The following is a 16,423-nucleotide window of genomic DNA, read 5'->3' on the forward strand; positions in this document are numbered from 1 at the left end:
CATTTAACATACCCTATTAATCTTTTTGCTTGTATACAGTCCTCATCTTTCCTGCTTAATTCTCACTGAATATGATTCACAATTACTACAAATTCTCTTCTTCTCCTCCCCAAACTCTCCCCACTACATCCTACTTCAATTATTTTTCCTATTAGTATGTATTCTCCCAAATGCCACAGATCACAATCTCTCTATAAATGAGTATGAGACATTTAAAAGTTGCTATGGCTGAAAAAAGTCATCACCCTGAACCTAATTTAGTGATGAATCTCTCTGGAATTAACTAAAGGCTGATTCCAACACACAAAAGATAATTTATCATTATACCACAGGTAAATTCTTTCTAGGTAGCATCATCTGCCAGATCTCATACTCTAAAGGCATATGCCATTGTGGAGAATTAAGAAGACAATTTTATGTCACAATGTACCAGTTGACACAACTTTTAAAAGAATATTAAGAAGCTGGAGGATATCTAGGAGGTTAACCAAGATGGCAAGGAGATTCAGAAATCACACTGTATGAGGACTAATTACAAGAACAGAAAGGTTTAGTCCACAGAAAAAAAGAATTGGTAGAGCAAGATCACAGAGATCTTGTTTAAGCACTGGATTTGCTACTTCTTGGCTGTGTGACTGAACAAGTCTTTCATTTTATTCATCTGTAAAACAGAGCCAATATTTGTACAACTTATCTCCCAAGATAGTAGTAAGGAAACAACTTAATATTCAAATTAACCAAGTCTTCACAATTCAGATTCTTTCAATGACATGGACCACAACTCATTCATGCCTGCCCATCCTTGATGCCATTTGTCCATGCCTTGTAGACATATTGGAAAACTTCCTTAATTTCTCCTGAATTTGCAAGGATATCAAGAGAACACTCTAGCTGTTCTTATCACACAATTCCTTCAGCACATCTTTTATTGAAAAGTTCTTCAGTATTCCTCATTAATTCTATATTGTAGCCAATTCATATTTATTTTATAATAAAAGTATAACAAACAGAGGCAGAGCATCCAGAAATGAAGAAATGATAATTCTGCTATATTCAGATCTCATCTAGAATATTGAGTTCAGGTCTGGATGTCACATTTTATAAAATTAAAACAAGTCCAGAGTAAAGCAACCAGGATGGTAAAGACCTTAATGTCAGGAAATAGAAGAATTAGTTGAAGGAAATGGGGATATTTAGCTTGGAGAAGATAAGATATATGAGAGTCAATATCTGAAGGTGACAATGGAAGAGGGATTAGTCTTGCTCTATTTAACCTCACAGAACAGAGCCAGGATCAGAGACTCAAGAGTTAAGAGTTAGAAGGCAACTTTTAGTCCAATCCCCTCATTTTATACATAAAGAGATTAAAGGTTACTATGTCACTCTGGCAAAATTAGGATGTGAATCTGGGTCTCGTGATTCCAACTTGGCCCTTTTCCACCATCCTACACTATCTCTACACCCCCTTATTTTAAAGCTAAGAAAATAAAGGTCCGAAATATCTAATCCACTGCTCAAAATTACACAAATAGTTAAGCAGCAGGGCAACTTCCAGTATAATACAATGTCTTTTTTCTAGAGAGATTTTTCAGATAGGGTTCCTAATTTGATCTGGCCCCAGAAGGGAAAACCAGGATCAATGGAGAATAGTTAACTGAGAAGTAGATTTCCTTTTAGCTCTATAAAAATATGAATGAGCGGCCTCAAAAAATAATAGGCCCTCCATCATTTTTTAAACAAAGACGGAATGACCACAAACTGGGTATTACAAAAGACTAGATAACTTCTCAGGTCCTTTCTAACTCTGAGATTCTATGATTCTATCTCTAAGTCATAAATAGCTAAAAATGTTTCCTAATTCGTAGGAATCAAATAATTGCATAGAATAAACAAACTAGGTAGCATTTATAAAGTGCCTCAAGATTTGAAAAATGCTTTTTGTTACTTCATATGATGCTCACAACTCTATTATTATCACCACTTTACATATAAGACAATTGAAGCTGAGAGATAAAGGTACTAGAGTTCTGGGTATACTGCCCTTAAAGATCTAAAGCAGAATTCAAACTCAGGTCTTGTTGATTCCAAGATAGTGCTCCAAATGAGGTAAGCTACAATGAGATGCGCCTGAATATGCAAAAGTGAACTAAGAGAATGGTATCATGAAACTCTTCTCTCCACATACACAGTAACATTATAAAACCACAAAAGTAACAGGATAAGTGGCAGGAGGGGCAGGGTAAAGGAATAAATACAATATAGTGTTCTACTGTTCCCAATATAGTACACATTATTGTTCTTAATAATGAAAACACAAATGACAATTCCTATCTTTGTGCGTATATCTGAAAAGACTGCTAGCAAGACGTACCATATTAAAGTTGTGTTAAACACATTAAAACACATAGATAACTAACTCTAAAGAGGCAATAATCAAAACAAAACTTATTTAGCACCTACTGTCTGTACTACATCAGATGCTAGAAATCCAAAAAGTTAGAAAATAAGGTTCTTTCACTCCAGGAGTTTATAATCTAGTTGGAGAGACAGAACTTATAAATAAAAAGATAAATAATTTCATAAATTACTATAAGCCAAGTGCCAAAATACTAATATCTGAGTAATTTTTAGTCCATAGCTGAAGTGATAAAAATGGACTTTCTTTACTTTTATGTTCGCATTGGTTTACTAACCAAACTAGGGTAAAACCTATAAAGTGACAAATGGGGCTTTGGCCCAAATTATTTCTGAAGTTTTCACATGTTTCTTACAAAGTCTATGAAAATTTCTGGATATGTTTATGTTCTCCCCCTTTCCCATGAGGAACTCCCAGTGTGAAAATTTCCTACAATCATGAAACTCAATAATCAACAATTTATAGCCTTAGAAAAACAACTTAATCAATTGAGAGGTTAAGACAAGAGGCAAAACTTAAAACTATGATCTGGCCCTCCAAATACTAAGACTTCCATAAGCAAAGATGCTTTTTATGGTATAGGATATAAAAAGGCATGTTATATGCCACTGCTACTTTTTCTATTCACAATCATTTCCCCAATTGTGGATCTAATTAATAGAGTAGTGTCCTACTAAAATATGTATTCTTCTTCTAGATCAGTGGTTCTCAAAGCATACTCTACAGCATTCTGGGGGGTCTCTGAAACAAGTCACTGAGTATCAGATAAGTGGTTCTCAAACTTTTGTTCTCAGTATCTTTATATTATTCAAAATTATTGAGGATTTATCCAAAGAGTTTGTATGTGGAAAAGTCCAAACTGCCAAAAAGCAAAAGACCCTATGCCTAAGACAGCATTTAAAAGTTTTAATCATTCATAGATATCTACTGAACAATTTGCTTTAATCAGTGACTTTACATTATATATTGGCTCAATCTCATTCCGTAATTGCCCTATTCCTAGACCTTCATTCCCCTCCTCTTCCCCAAAGTAACATTGTTCAAATGTTATAATTAACAAGTGACATTGAGGGTAAATCATCATTTCTAATATGAAAAAAATCTAACATCACCCCTTCCATATACATTTGAACTTAAGCAAAGGATGGGGGGGGGGGGGGAAGAGAGACAGACAGACAGATACACAAAGTGAGAGAGCTCCGTCAACTTTTTTCTCCCTAAGAAATGCTTTAGTGATTTTTTTCCACCATTCAGAAGCTCAGCTTAAAAACAAATCAATGCACAATTCAAGTGGAACCCTGTCTCAAAGAAAAAGGGGAGAGAAGCATGAACATATTAACAATTCTTGTTTTCCAAAGCTCTTTTTCATCCAGAAAGGAACAAAACCCCTGGACATTTTGAACAACCTCTATACAGGGGTTATTAACAGAAATTTTTAACATTTTGACGTAATTGGCTTCCTTTGCAATCTTGCATTTTTTATTTTATGCATCTAAAAATATTATTTTGAGGTGTCCCCAGCTTCACCAGACTGCCAAAGACTTTCTGGATTCATGACACACAGAAGGTTAAGAAGCCTTGTTTCATTGCTACACATTCAATGTTTATTACTAAGGGACACAAAACACAACTTTCTTCATGTCTTCATTGCATACAAAAAAGATTTTTCTGGGGAGGCGAGTAGGAAGAATCACAACATAGGAAGATTACATTCAAATTTCTTACACACACACACACACACTCCTCTCACAGAGAAGATTTTTTATGCTAGTATTTACTAAAGCTCGTCCTCAGTGACATACATAAATCAGGTGCAGCATGCCAGGCCCTGGAATCAGTATAAACAAAATAGGTCAGGGCTGCAGGCTCCACATCCTGCATCCCGAGTCCTCTTTGCCAATCAAAATCCATCTTCTTAAAAGGGGAAACCAGCCAGCCTCCTTCAGCTCCTCTTCCTCCTCCTTCCCCAAACACGCCCCAGGCCTCTCCCTCCTCCCCTCCAACCAAAAGTCACCAACAAAAAACAGCATCTGGAGAAAGGGGGGAGGAGAGCGAGAAGGTAAACTCCATAGCTGATCTATTTATTTCCATTTAACATCCTGAAACCAGGAGGGGAAGCTGCATCATTTCCATGACAACAGTCGGGGGGAGGGGGTAGAAGAGAGTGAGAGGTATTTTCCCCCAACTCAAAAAGGGATGAAGGATGCACTTGAGTCCTACACTACACCCCCACACCTTGGACTGCATCTATCTCCACCCTAATCCCCCGGGGGTCCCCGCCTCTTTAGCTGGGCTCGAGTGGGTCGCCCACATTCCGCCCTCCTCCATCCTTTCCCGGCTCCACCCCGTCTCTTGGTGGAGACTGAACAGCGTCCTCCTTCTCCTCCACCCTCCAGCTGTTCTCTTCCCCGTCCTCCCCCACTGCCGCTGACGCTCCCCTCTCCCACGACCCTACCCCCTTCCTCTATCCCGTCCCAGCGCCGCAGCCCCTCACCTGAACCACGCCACGGGATCCCGGGACCCCAGCCTCTAGCAGCCCGCGCCGCTGGGCTCTCAAGCGAGCTCCCGGTGAAGCAGGGTCCGGGGAGGAAGCACCGGTGCTTCTATTGCTGTTGCAGCTCCTTGCAGACTGAAGAACCTGCAGCCTCGGCGCCGCCTGCTTTAGGGCTTTCTGGTTGTGAAGTCATAGGCTCGAGCCCCTCCTCATTCTCCTCCCTCCCCGCCAGCCGGGCAACAAATGCACTCCCTGAAGCAAACCCGCGCAGCTTCCCCGGGGCGGCTGGTTGCTGCAGTAGCAAAGCGAGGCTGCAAATGGTTCGTGGCCCGCCTCCTTTCCTCTTTGGCCAATCCCGGGGCGCAGCAGGCTAATGTAGGGCACGCCTAGACCCACTACCCCGTCAGCTCGCCCCGCCCCTTGACGCTTGCTCACAACGTGAACTGAAATACACTACCACTCTCCTGCTCTATTCACCTGCCACTTTGAATAAAGGGGCTCCGCATGACTATTCACCACCACGAGCATGGCTTAATCCTTGAAATCTTAGGAGGAAACTTTGATTTATCAGATGTCACAACTATTACTTGCATCTTTACTTGTATTCAGTGAAATTCCCTGGCCTTAATCTACCTGTATATAAATGTGGATGTTCCCAGCCGCTCTTTTCCAGAAAATTATGCAGATCACAAACTAGTGTTCCTCCGCCTTCAGCAGACAGGATTCAATTTTGTTTTTTTTAGCCCAATGACCTAAATGGACCATTCTAAGAAATTATGTTAACTAAGTCAGAATGACTTTCTTAATGAACTATGCTCTGTATGCTGGGGGCAAAAGGGCTATTCTGAAACCTGAGCTAATTCTTTCTATTGAGATATTACATTCACTCCAGGAAGAGTTAATGAAAACTTCAAAATTTGCACCCCTGGAATAACTCAGATTTAATCACGGTTCACTTTGGGAATGCTTTTGTTTGCAGAATTTGAGATTAGATTCCTCCCACCTTCCCCCCTTTAATTTAAAGCTTTAATTCTGTTCCCTTACTTATAACCACTCTAATGCTGGTTTGAACTGCAAGCAGTTTACATTCATTTCCCAGTGTTCTTTGGGTGTAGCTGCTTCTGTCCATCATTGATCAATAGAAACTGAGTTAGATCTTCTCTTTGTGGAAGAGATCCACTACCATCAGAATACATCCTCATACAGTATTGTTGTTGAAGTATATAATGATCTCCTCGTTCTGCTCATTTCACTCAGCTTTAGTTCACGTCTCTCCAAGCCTCTCTGTATTCATCCTGCTGGTCCTTTCTTACAGAACAATAATATTCCATAATGTTCATATACCACAATTTACTCAACCATTCTCTATTTGATGGGCATCCATTCATTTTCCAGTTTCTAGCCACTACAAATAAGGCTGCCACAAACATTTTGGCACATGCAGGTCCCTTTCCCTTTTTTAGTATTTCTTTGGGGTATAAGCCCAGTAGTAAAGAGCTCACATTTTAAAGAGAAAATTAATGTGCACTTTTATTCATTTTGGAAATATTTCAGCAATGGGGGCTGAGATGAGAAATCACGAAAGGCAATATGCTCAAAAATGTAAAAAGAAAAAATAAACTTTTTCTTTTCTTGGGAAAAGGACAGATTACAAGACAAAATTATGATGTCACTATTTCTGGTGTCCTTCCTGTCAATATTTAGCTTTTTGCAGCTCTAAATCAAATAATTTAAAAATCCTATGTAATCCGAAAGAAATTTTGTACTACTTTTAAGAAAGCCTTATTTATATAAATATATCTTTAGAAATAAAGCAAAAAGAATTAAAAAAAAAAAATAACTCATTCAAACCGGTTCCAATTGTTCACTGATGAAGAGAGCCATCTATATCCAGATAAAGTACTGTGGTGACTGAGTGTGGTTCACAACATAACATTTTCACTCTTTTTGTTATTGTTTGCTTGCATTTTATTTTGCTTCTCTCTTTTTTCTTTTGCTGGTTTGATTTTTCTTGTGCGGCACAATAACTATATGCATACATTGGATCTAACTTGCCATCGAGGAGAGGTTGAGGAGGAAGGGGGGAATTGAAACACAAGGTTTTGCAAGGGCCAATGTTGAAGAATTGTCCATGCATATGTTTTGAAGAATAAAAAGCTTTAATTTAAAAAAAAGTTTAAATATAAAAAAAAGACATACAAAAAATGGCTCATTTAATTTTACAAATTAAATTAAGAATCCATTAGCCTATATTCTGGTCTGGGTTTCTGAAAAAAAAAAAAAAACTTTGTCCATTTTTAGCAGTTAGATGATGATACTTTTCTCAATTTCTAATCAATTTTTGCTTCAAAATGCAAATAAGGTCAACAAAATCTCAAACACTTAAGAGTTAAAGCTATTCAAGAGGCCTTCTAAATTCTTTCCTGGTTTTTGATGATTGCTAAATTCTAACAAACTGAAATAGACATATATAATAAAATGGAGAAATTTTCTCCTGCAACTTTAAATCTCAAATTGTTGAGAATAAAAGCATTACATTGAATATAAATCCCAAAAGTCAAATTTAATAATTCTATTCTTTTAAAAACTTTTGTAGGCTATCTTACAAAAAATTTTAAAATAGTTAACTTTGATTTTTTATTTTAAAAGTTCCAAATTGGACCATTTTTAATTTTGTAAACTAGGACAGTCCTGAGCCAAAGGAGTTCAGGTCCATGGGGTACATAAGCAATTAAGCATTTATAATTTAGTTTAAAAAAATAGACATTATGTCTATAATTGAACTTAAGGTATCTTTGCATTGTTCCCCTTTAGCATTAAAAAATTAGGTAAGTTTCATAACGTGGTAAGAACCAAATTACAAGTTGCTATTGGCAGCAAGAAAAAATTGTGAAAAGTATACTTACACATCTCTCCATAAAGGTAATTGATTAATAATCTTTCCCCTTTAGTTATATCAAGTAAATTAAAACAACTTGCAAATGTAGTTGTAACCTCAAACCCAGGAAGTTATGGATTTAATTCTAACATGGTAAAAAGACAAGAACAAACAGTTCTCAAAAAAACTGCACATTATTAACAACTATATGAAAGATTTTCCCCAAATTATTATGAGAAATGCAAATCTAAATAACTCTTGAGGTTTCACCTTGCAACCAATAAATTGGCAAAGATGATAAAAGATGCAAATACTCCAAGCTGGAATTGGTGTAGAAAGCCACACACATACTATTATTACTAGTATTAGTACAGGTTAGAATCTCAACCAGGGACAATGGGGAAGGATTGCATTCATTCCATGTGTACTTTGCATGAGAAAAATAATTAAAATATACATATAAATACATATATTTTATTACTTTCTTATTTTTAGATCATATCATTAAAAAAAAAAAAACTAAGTGTTTATTATGTGCTTGACATTGCCTTAAGTGCTGGGGATTCAAATACAAAAAACAAGACAACTTTCAATGTAAGTGAATTCAATTTAACCATTCAGGAAGGAATTTGACGTTATGTTCTTTTCCAAAGTGACTAAAATATTCATTCCCTTTTACCAAGAAATACCAGTACCTCTTGGCCTCCTTCAAGACTTGGTATAAAAGCATAAATTCCTCTTTTTGTGAGATGCTTTTCTCTCTCCCTGCCCCACTGGAAAGGCAGTTAGTGGAGAGAGCTCTGTTTCCGAAAGCAGGAAAACCAGGCTCATTTACGAGCTGGACAAGTTACTCTATCTTTATTTGCCTCAGTTACATGACTGTAAAATGGGGATAATGGCACCTACTTCACAGGATTGCTGTGAGCATCAAATGAGGTATTTGTAAAGTATACTTAGCACAGCTCTCTGCATTCCCTTCCATATCCCTAAAAAATAGGGGTTTTTCTGGAATTACCTCCCAGTTACTCTGTGTATATATCTTGCACATACACATTATTTACATTTTTGTCTCCTCCATTAAATCTGTAAGCTCTATGAGAGCGAGCCTATTTTTGGCTTTTTTCAACCAACCATAACTTACACAAAAATCCATTGGAACACAAGTAAAAAAAGCCTCAGCCCTCAAAGAACTTATATTATTATAATGAGGGAGATAATAAATAGGCTTACATAAGCTATAAAGTAGTTTAAGGGAAGGAACCAGCTGTTAGGATAAGTCTGAAAGGTCTCCTACTTAAGGTGGCATCTAAACTGAATCTTGAAGCAAGCCAGTGATTCAGAGGGGCAGAGATAAGAGGAGTGAAAATTCCAGAAACGAGGGCAAGCCAGGGGACAGGTCATGGAGCATTCTGTGTGAAAAACAAATATAAATACATTAAAGGGAAAAAGAAAGACAGAAACGGGCCCAGTCACAAAAAACTTTAAATGCTAAACAAGAGTAGCATTTATTTGTAGAGGTAATAAGGAACTGCTCACATTTATTGAATAGGGGTAGTGACATGTCAGACTTACACTTTAAGAAAATTATTTTGGCAGCTGAATAGAGAATGGATTAGAAAAGAGTATTTTTAAGAAAACAATTAGAAAGCTATTGCTAGAATAACAATAAGCCTAGTTTAGATGCAATGAAGGCCTGAATTAGGGTGGGAAATATGTAAGACCACCTATACAAGAGATAACATGCAAAAAAAAGAAAATTTAAAAACCGATCAACTGAGTTGGATGTAAGCAAGAAGTTGAAGTGGAATACCTTATCTAGATTTAGAATATGGGTGACTGAAATCAGTGTCTTCAATAATAGAAAAATTCAGAAGGGTGAATTTTAGGATAAAGATTAAATTTTATTTTGCATGTAGGTTTAAATGATAGTGGTTCAAAATATATAATAGGTGATTAATTATGCAAGACTGAAGCTCAGGAAAGAAAAAAGAGCTGTAGGTAGATAGGTAGAGAGACAGATAGATAGATAGATAAAGAGGTATAGAAACGAGTCCTTCATTGGCAAAAGGACAGTAATTGAACACAGGACACAGAAGAGATCACCAAGTAATAGAGTATAAAAAAAAAGGGAAGAGGGCTCAGGATAACAAACATGGATTTACCTCCAAGTTAGTAATCCTGGAATGGATCTAAGAAGTAAGAAGCAGTTGGACAGATAGGAAGAGAATGGAGGGAAGACCAAGTAACTTCAGGGAAAGGTATATAGAGGAGGGGGCTGTAATGAGCTGAGGCTCGAGTTGATGCACTGAGATCCCAAGCACGTGAGGCTAAATAGTAATTGGACCATACTCTATGCTTCTTTGTGCAAGTCCTGATGTGTTGTATAGGAAATGACGATTTTGGTGGGTGGAGGCGGGGGAGTGGAGAAGGAAGTGGAAAGAGAGACTGCTGGCTGGCTTCTTGTCACAGCTGCTCACATTGCTATCACAACCCCCCTTCACCTTCGATCCTTCTTCACCTCTACTAAGAAAAAAAATTGACGATTTTCCCCTAACCTGAATTCCTAACTCCAGCTGATTTTAAAATACGCTGTCATCAGAGGGGGCCTACACACACACACACACACACACACACACACACACACACACACATTAAGTAGTTTATAAAAGGTTGTTGAATTGCTGGGAAGTAGAAACCATGCTAGCAATAAAATCTGGCAAGAGTTCCAAATAAGAAGATAAAACTACCTAAGACAACTGAGTTGTCTCTATCACATAATTAGAGATACCATATCAGAGAATGTCTCAGACTAGAATTTAGCATATTACTCTTCTGGATGAAATTCCACTTAACACAACTAGTTAAGAAAAACTATATAATGGAACAAAATCTCATAACTGAAAAAGATAGGGACTGGATAGATTAGAATTTTCTCTCAGGTGAGTAAATTCCCTTTATCAATCACAGGTAGACAAATTTTCTGCATCTTAACAATGTTTAAGAGTTATTAAGAACACTGAGATGTTACAGGACTGGCTCTCTAGAGCCACAAAGACAGTGCCAATTAGAGATGGGATTTGAACCAACACTTTCTTGGCTTTAAGTTCAGTTCTCTATCTCCTACAGTAGTGACTCACTACTTAAAAAAAAAAAAATACCAGTCATTACTACTATATAATTAAAAGCAAATGAAAAGGCATCTTTAAAAAGGCTGGGAATTAAAATCTTCCCTTTGTGAAATTGGTTATTTTACCTTCACAAGACCACCATGATAGGAAATGCCAAGGCAAACAGATAGTGCCATAGTGCAGTTCTGGGCCTGAGGTCAGAAAGTTCAAATGACCTCAGCTACTCAGGAGCTCTGTTAACACTCTCTACCTCAGTAAATCTGCAAAATGAGCTGGAGAGGAAATGGCAAAGCATTCCAGTATCTCTGCTAAACATGCACAGCCTTCCCAATCCAAACAGGTTCATGAAAGACAGGACAACACAGAAGAAGGACCTGAAGAGCAGCACAACCTTGTGACCAAAACAAGGGGGGCAGAGTACTTAACATGTCTAGCACAAGGACACAAAGATAAAGTCACTCTATTTGGATAATCATTTTAATATCATGTGCTCATGTGAGCTTTCTGTGGCGATTATGCCACAGAAGATAACCAAATTCAAGAATGTGACCTTCCCAGTGACATTTGGGAGTATAACATTTGTTTATAAGTTTGTTTTTGACACTTGGATTTAAATGAAATAGCTGTACTAACCAGGAGCTTCAACTACTTAGAACACTGATCAAAATTCAAACAAAGAGGACTCCAAAAAAAAGGGTCAAAAATAAACCTCAAGAGCAGTAGTCATAGCCCTATATGCTTTCAGATTCTATTTCTCAACTCCTAGTTTTTAAATTTTATTTTTTATTATGAACTTGATAAACATTACGAACATTCCCTTAGGGGACTTCCGGTTAAGATGGCGGAGAGGAGGCTCACAGTTGCATAAGCTCCGCGCTTTCTCTCACTATCCACTTCATTACAAGCCTCTGAATCAATGCTTGACTGAAAAAAACCCACAAATAGTTACCAAGAGAAGCCATCCTTGAGATCCGCCAAGAAAGGTCTGTCTTTACTGGAGGGCTGGGGCGGTTTTAGATCGGGCGCAGGCGGCGGGCAGCGGCAGTGAGAGCACGGGAGCAGACTGGAGGGGGGTGGGGAGTGATCGCAGCTGTCTCTGCGGGGAGAGCTTCGCTACAGGTTTGGAACCTGCAGCAAGTCAACAGCCCAGCAGAGAAGCTAAAAACACCGGGGCTGAAGAACACAACCGCAAACAGCTGGAGTCTCTCAGGACCTGGCCGCCCCCCCCTTCCCCCCCCTCAGTGACTCAGCACGCTTTGGGATCTCAGAGCGCAGGCGCAGCACAGTCCTGCTAGTGCCTCACTGCTGCCCCCTGCAGTCTGTAGAGGAAGCTCGATAACACACCCAGCCCCCCCCCCAAAGAAAGACTCCAGTTTTTTCTGTTTTTCTTTGGTAGTTTGTCTCTGATTAATAGACAGAATGAGCAAGAAGCTGAAGAGGACTTTAACCCTAGACAGCTTCTACACAGATAGAGAGCAGACTCTTAAATCCTGAGGAGACTAAAAACAGGCAGTCCCCAGGTGATTCCCCAAAGGAGGAGATCGTCTGTTCCTCAGCACAGATGAACCTCATAGAAGTGATTAAAAAGGCTCTCACAAGGGAGCTAGAAGAAAAATGGGGAAAGCAGAGTGAGGCTTGGCAAAAGGAGAGGGAAGCTTGGGAAAAGGAGAGGGAGGCTTGGCAAAAAAGCCTGGAGAAAGTTAAAGAGAGAGTGGATAAAGAAATAAAATCCTTGAAAAATAGGATTAGTGAACTGGAAAACAAAATTGGCGAAATGGAAAAAAATTCCACAGAACAAAAGAACTCAATTGGACAATTAGAGAAAGATTTTAAAAAAGTGAGTGAAGAGAATACTTCACTGAAAATCAGAATTGAACAAGTGGAATTGAATGACTCGAGGAGACAAGAAGAATCAGTCAAGCAAATCCAAAAAAATCAAACAATGGAGAAAAATGTGAAATACCTTCTGGGAAAGACAACAGACCTGGAAAACAGATCCAGGAGAGACAATCTGAGAATCATTGGACTCCCAGAAAAACATGATGAAAAAAAGAGCCTGGACACTGTCTTCCAGGAAATTATCAAAGAGAACTGCCCAGAAGTCATAGGAACAGAGGAAAAAATAAACATTGAAAGGATTCATCGATCACCTACTGAAAGGGATCCTAAAATCAAAACACCAAGGAATATAGTGGCCAAATGCCAGAACCCTCAGATGAAAGAAAAAATATTGCAAGCGGCTAGAAAAACCCAATTCAAGTATCAAGGAGCCACAATAAGGATCACCCAGGATCTGGCAGCATCCACATTAAAAGATCGAAGGGCCTGGAATATGATATTCCGAAAGGCTAAGGAACTTGGTATGCAACCAAAAATAACTTACCCAGCGAGAATGAGCATCTTTTTCCAGGGAAGAAGATGGACATTCAACGAAGTAAGCGAATTTCATCTATTTCTGATGAAAAAACCAGAACTTAACAAAAAGTTTGATCTACAAATATAGAACTCAAGAGAAATCTAAAAAGGTAAAGATTAATCTTGGGAACTATATTTTGACTATATAGATGCATAAAGAATACATGTATACCTTGTTCTAGAAATTGATGTGGAAAGGACATTGTACCAGAAAAAGGGTAAAGTGGGGGTAGTACATCTCATGAAGAGGCATAGGAAACCTATTATATCTGAGAGAAAGAATGGAGGGGGATGAATATAGTGGGTATCTTACTGCCTTCAGAATTGGCTTTAAGTGAAAAATCTTAAGACAATATTCAATCTATGGTGAAACTTCTCCCATCTCATTGAAAAGTGAGAAGGGAAAAGTGGAAAGGGAAGGAATAAGCTAAGCGGAAGGGAATACGGGAACTGGGAGGGAAAGGGGTAAGATAGGGGGAGGAACTCTAAGGCGGGGGGAGGGACACTAAAAAGGGAGGGCTGTGAGAAACAAGGGGTGCTCACAAGCTTAATACTTGGAAGGGGGGGAAAGGGGAAAGAAGGGAGGAAAGCATAAACCGGGGTTAACAAGATGGTCATTCTATACCATACAGAATTGGTCATTCTAACCATAAACGTGAACGGGGTAAACTCCCCCATAAAGAGGAAGCGGTTAGCAGAATGGATTAAAAGCCAGAATCCTACAATATGTTGTTTACAGGAAACACACCTGAAGCGGGGAGATACATGCAGGTTAAAGGTAAAAGGTTGGAGCAAAATGTACTATGCTTCAGGTGAAGTCAAAAAAGCAGGGGTAGCCATCCTGATCTCAGATCAAGCTAACGCAAAAATTGACCTAATTAAAAGAGATAAGGAAGGACACTATATCTTGCTAAAGGGTAGCATGGATAATGAAGCACTATCTATATTAAACATATATGCACCAAGTGGGGTAGCATCTAAATTCTTAAAAGAGAAACTAAGAGAGCTGCAAGAGGAAATAGACAGTAAAACTATAATAGTGGGAGATCTTAACCTTGCACTCTCAGAATTAGATAAATCAAACCAGAAAATAAATAAGAAAGAAGTCAAAGAGGTAAACAGAATACTAGAAAAGCTAGATATGATAGATCTCTGGAGAAAATGTAATGGAGACAGAAAGGAATACACTTTCTTTTCAGCAGTTCATGGAACCTATACAAAAATTGACCATATATTAGGACATAAAAACCTCAAACTCAAATGTAGTAAGGCAGAAATAGTAAATGCATCCTTTTCAGACCACGATGCAATGAAAATTACATTCAACAAAAAAGCAGGGGGAACATTCCCTTAAAAACAGAAAGAGGATTACATAGAAGGTATAAATCTCGATTATATATAGTCCTTCTAAAAAGTATACATTAAAAAAAATTTAAGTATCTATTACAAGTCCTATAGCTCCAATATTATATCCCCTCTAAACTTTCTTCTTGTATATGTTAAGATGTATTACATATATTTTCTTTTTGCCACCATCATTAGTTGTCCTTTTGTCTTCCATAACACACACTCTCTCTCTCACACACACACAATTTTCCCTTTGTGACAAATGTAATCAAACAAAACATCCCCATTAGTGCCCTTCCCTACTTGCCTCAAGGAGTAATTTTATCACTTCTTCAGGGTTTCTCTGAAAACCCCACCTAATAACCCAGGACCTCATCACTGAGTGTGTTGGAAGTAGACATACTGACACTGTTAGGAAAGACATAAAAATTACAAAAAAGCAAAATCTATTAAAAATAACATACTGGAGTCATTTGGTATAGGGGCAAATGAATTTATATTACACTACTCAAGTGCCCTTGCAGTAGTTACTATTTTCCAGGAGAGTGTAATAATTGAGTCATGAAGAAAATGTTAATATTATCTTCTACAGAGAAATGTTTTAAATACAATTATAATTAAGCATACCAAAATTCATATTAAGTGTCACTAATACACAGATATAATTTTGTGTACAAGGAATGTAATTTCATCTCTTTATCCCCAATACTTGATAAAAGTACCTCTCATAAAGATGAAAGGTACTTAATGTTTTTGGAATTGATGTACAGTATGTTCTAAGAATTATGATAAGTATATAATTGGGTAAAACTAGGTAATTTTAAAAGATATTTATTACTCAGAAAATTCACTTATATAGAACACCTCATTGACAAAAGAGGCTTTAGAGAGCCATGTACATATTTAAATTTGGATTACTACTATTTTGTCTGCTGAATGAAGATGGAAACATAGTTTTTCCTAACTCCTTAATACTCTAGAAGTACTTGGCACATTGTGACTTCATTAACAAATGATATTTTGTGATTGATAAGAACATCTGCCTCTTTCAAAGCAGAAATCTGTCCTTATGTATATGTGATTCTCACCATTCTTTAGGAGGTTGTATTAATTTAACTGCTTGCCTCTTTCAAAGCAGAAATCTGTCCTTATGTATGATATGTGATTCTCACCATTCTTTAGGAGGTTGTATTAATTTAACTGCTTTAACACACTATGTTGTTATGTTGAATGGAAACTACAGCGAGGCAGTGAGTTTGGCCTAGATCTGAGAGTAGGAGAAAAACTGCCTTAAGATAGTATTTGGGAAATTTTAAGGTGCTACAGGATCCTAAGCTGTTCGATCTACAAAAATCTCTCTCTTAAACACAAAATTTCTCTAATGTTATAAAGCATGAATCAATGAGAAAATCAAGGAAGATGGACAGTCTAAAGAAGTAAAGCTTAATTTGCATTGAGAAGGATCATTAAAAATATCACTTAAGATCTGAATATACGACTGGGCATATAGAAAAAATTAAAAGACAATAGCCTAACAGCCAGATGCTAGAATGGTATCTACCAGATATTAAAAAGAACAATAGGAAGGCCCCTCTAGAGATCTATGGAAGGACAAGAGAATAATAAAGAGGGAGCAGTGGAAGAAGTATCCATACAAATTAGATAGTGTGTGTAGGAGAAAAAGTTTTTAAAATTTTCATTAGAAACTTCCCCCCTCCCTCCCTTTTAAACATTCGTATTAGGAA

At 37.7% G+C, this 16,423-nt stretch overlaps 1 protein-coding gene across 11 annotated transcripts in view; it reads right to left on the reverse strand.

Annotated features, from left to right (window-relative positions):
- INPP4A (inositol polyphosphate-4-phosphatase type I A) overlaps positions 1 to 5,140 on the reverse strand; it is a 189,388-nt gene extending 184,248 nt beyond the window's left edge. For 6 of the 11 annotated variants that reach the window (XM_051984676.1, XM_051984673.1, XM_051984675.1 and 3 more), the window contains exon 1: positions 4,911 to 5,138. The gene's annotated coding sequence lies outside the window, so the exon portion shown is untranslated. Of the gene's footprint in view, positions 1 to 4,910 lie in introns of all 11 variants that reach the window. The other 5 variants (XM_051984683.1, XM_051984679.1, XM_051984678.1 and 2 more) reach the window with 3 other exon arrangements.
- Positions 5,141 to 16,423: the final 11,283 nt, after the last annotated feature.

This window comes from Antechinus flavipes, chromosome 3, assembly GCF_016432865.1.
Source record: "Antechinus flavipes isolate AdamAnt ecotype Samford, QLD, Australia chromosome 3, AdamAnt_v2, whole genome shotgun sequence".
Lineage (NCBI taxonomy): Eukaryota > Metazoa > Chordata > Mammalia > Dasyuromorphia > Dasyuridae > Antechinus > Antechinus flavipes.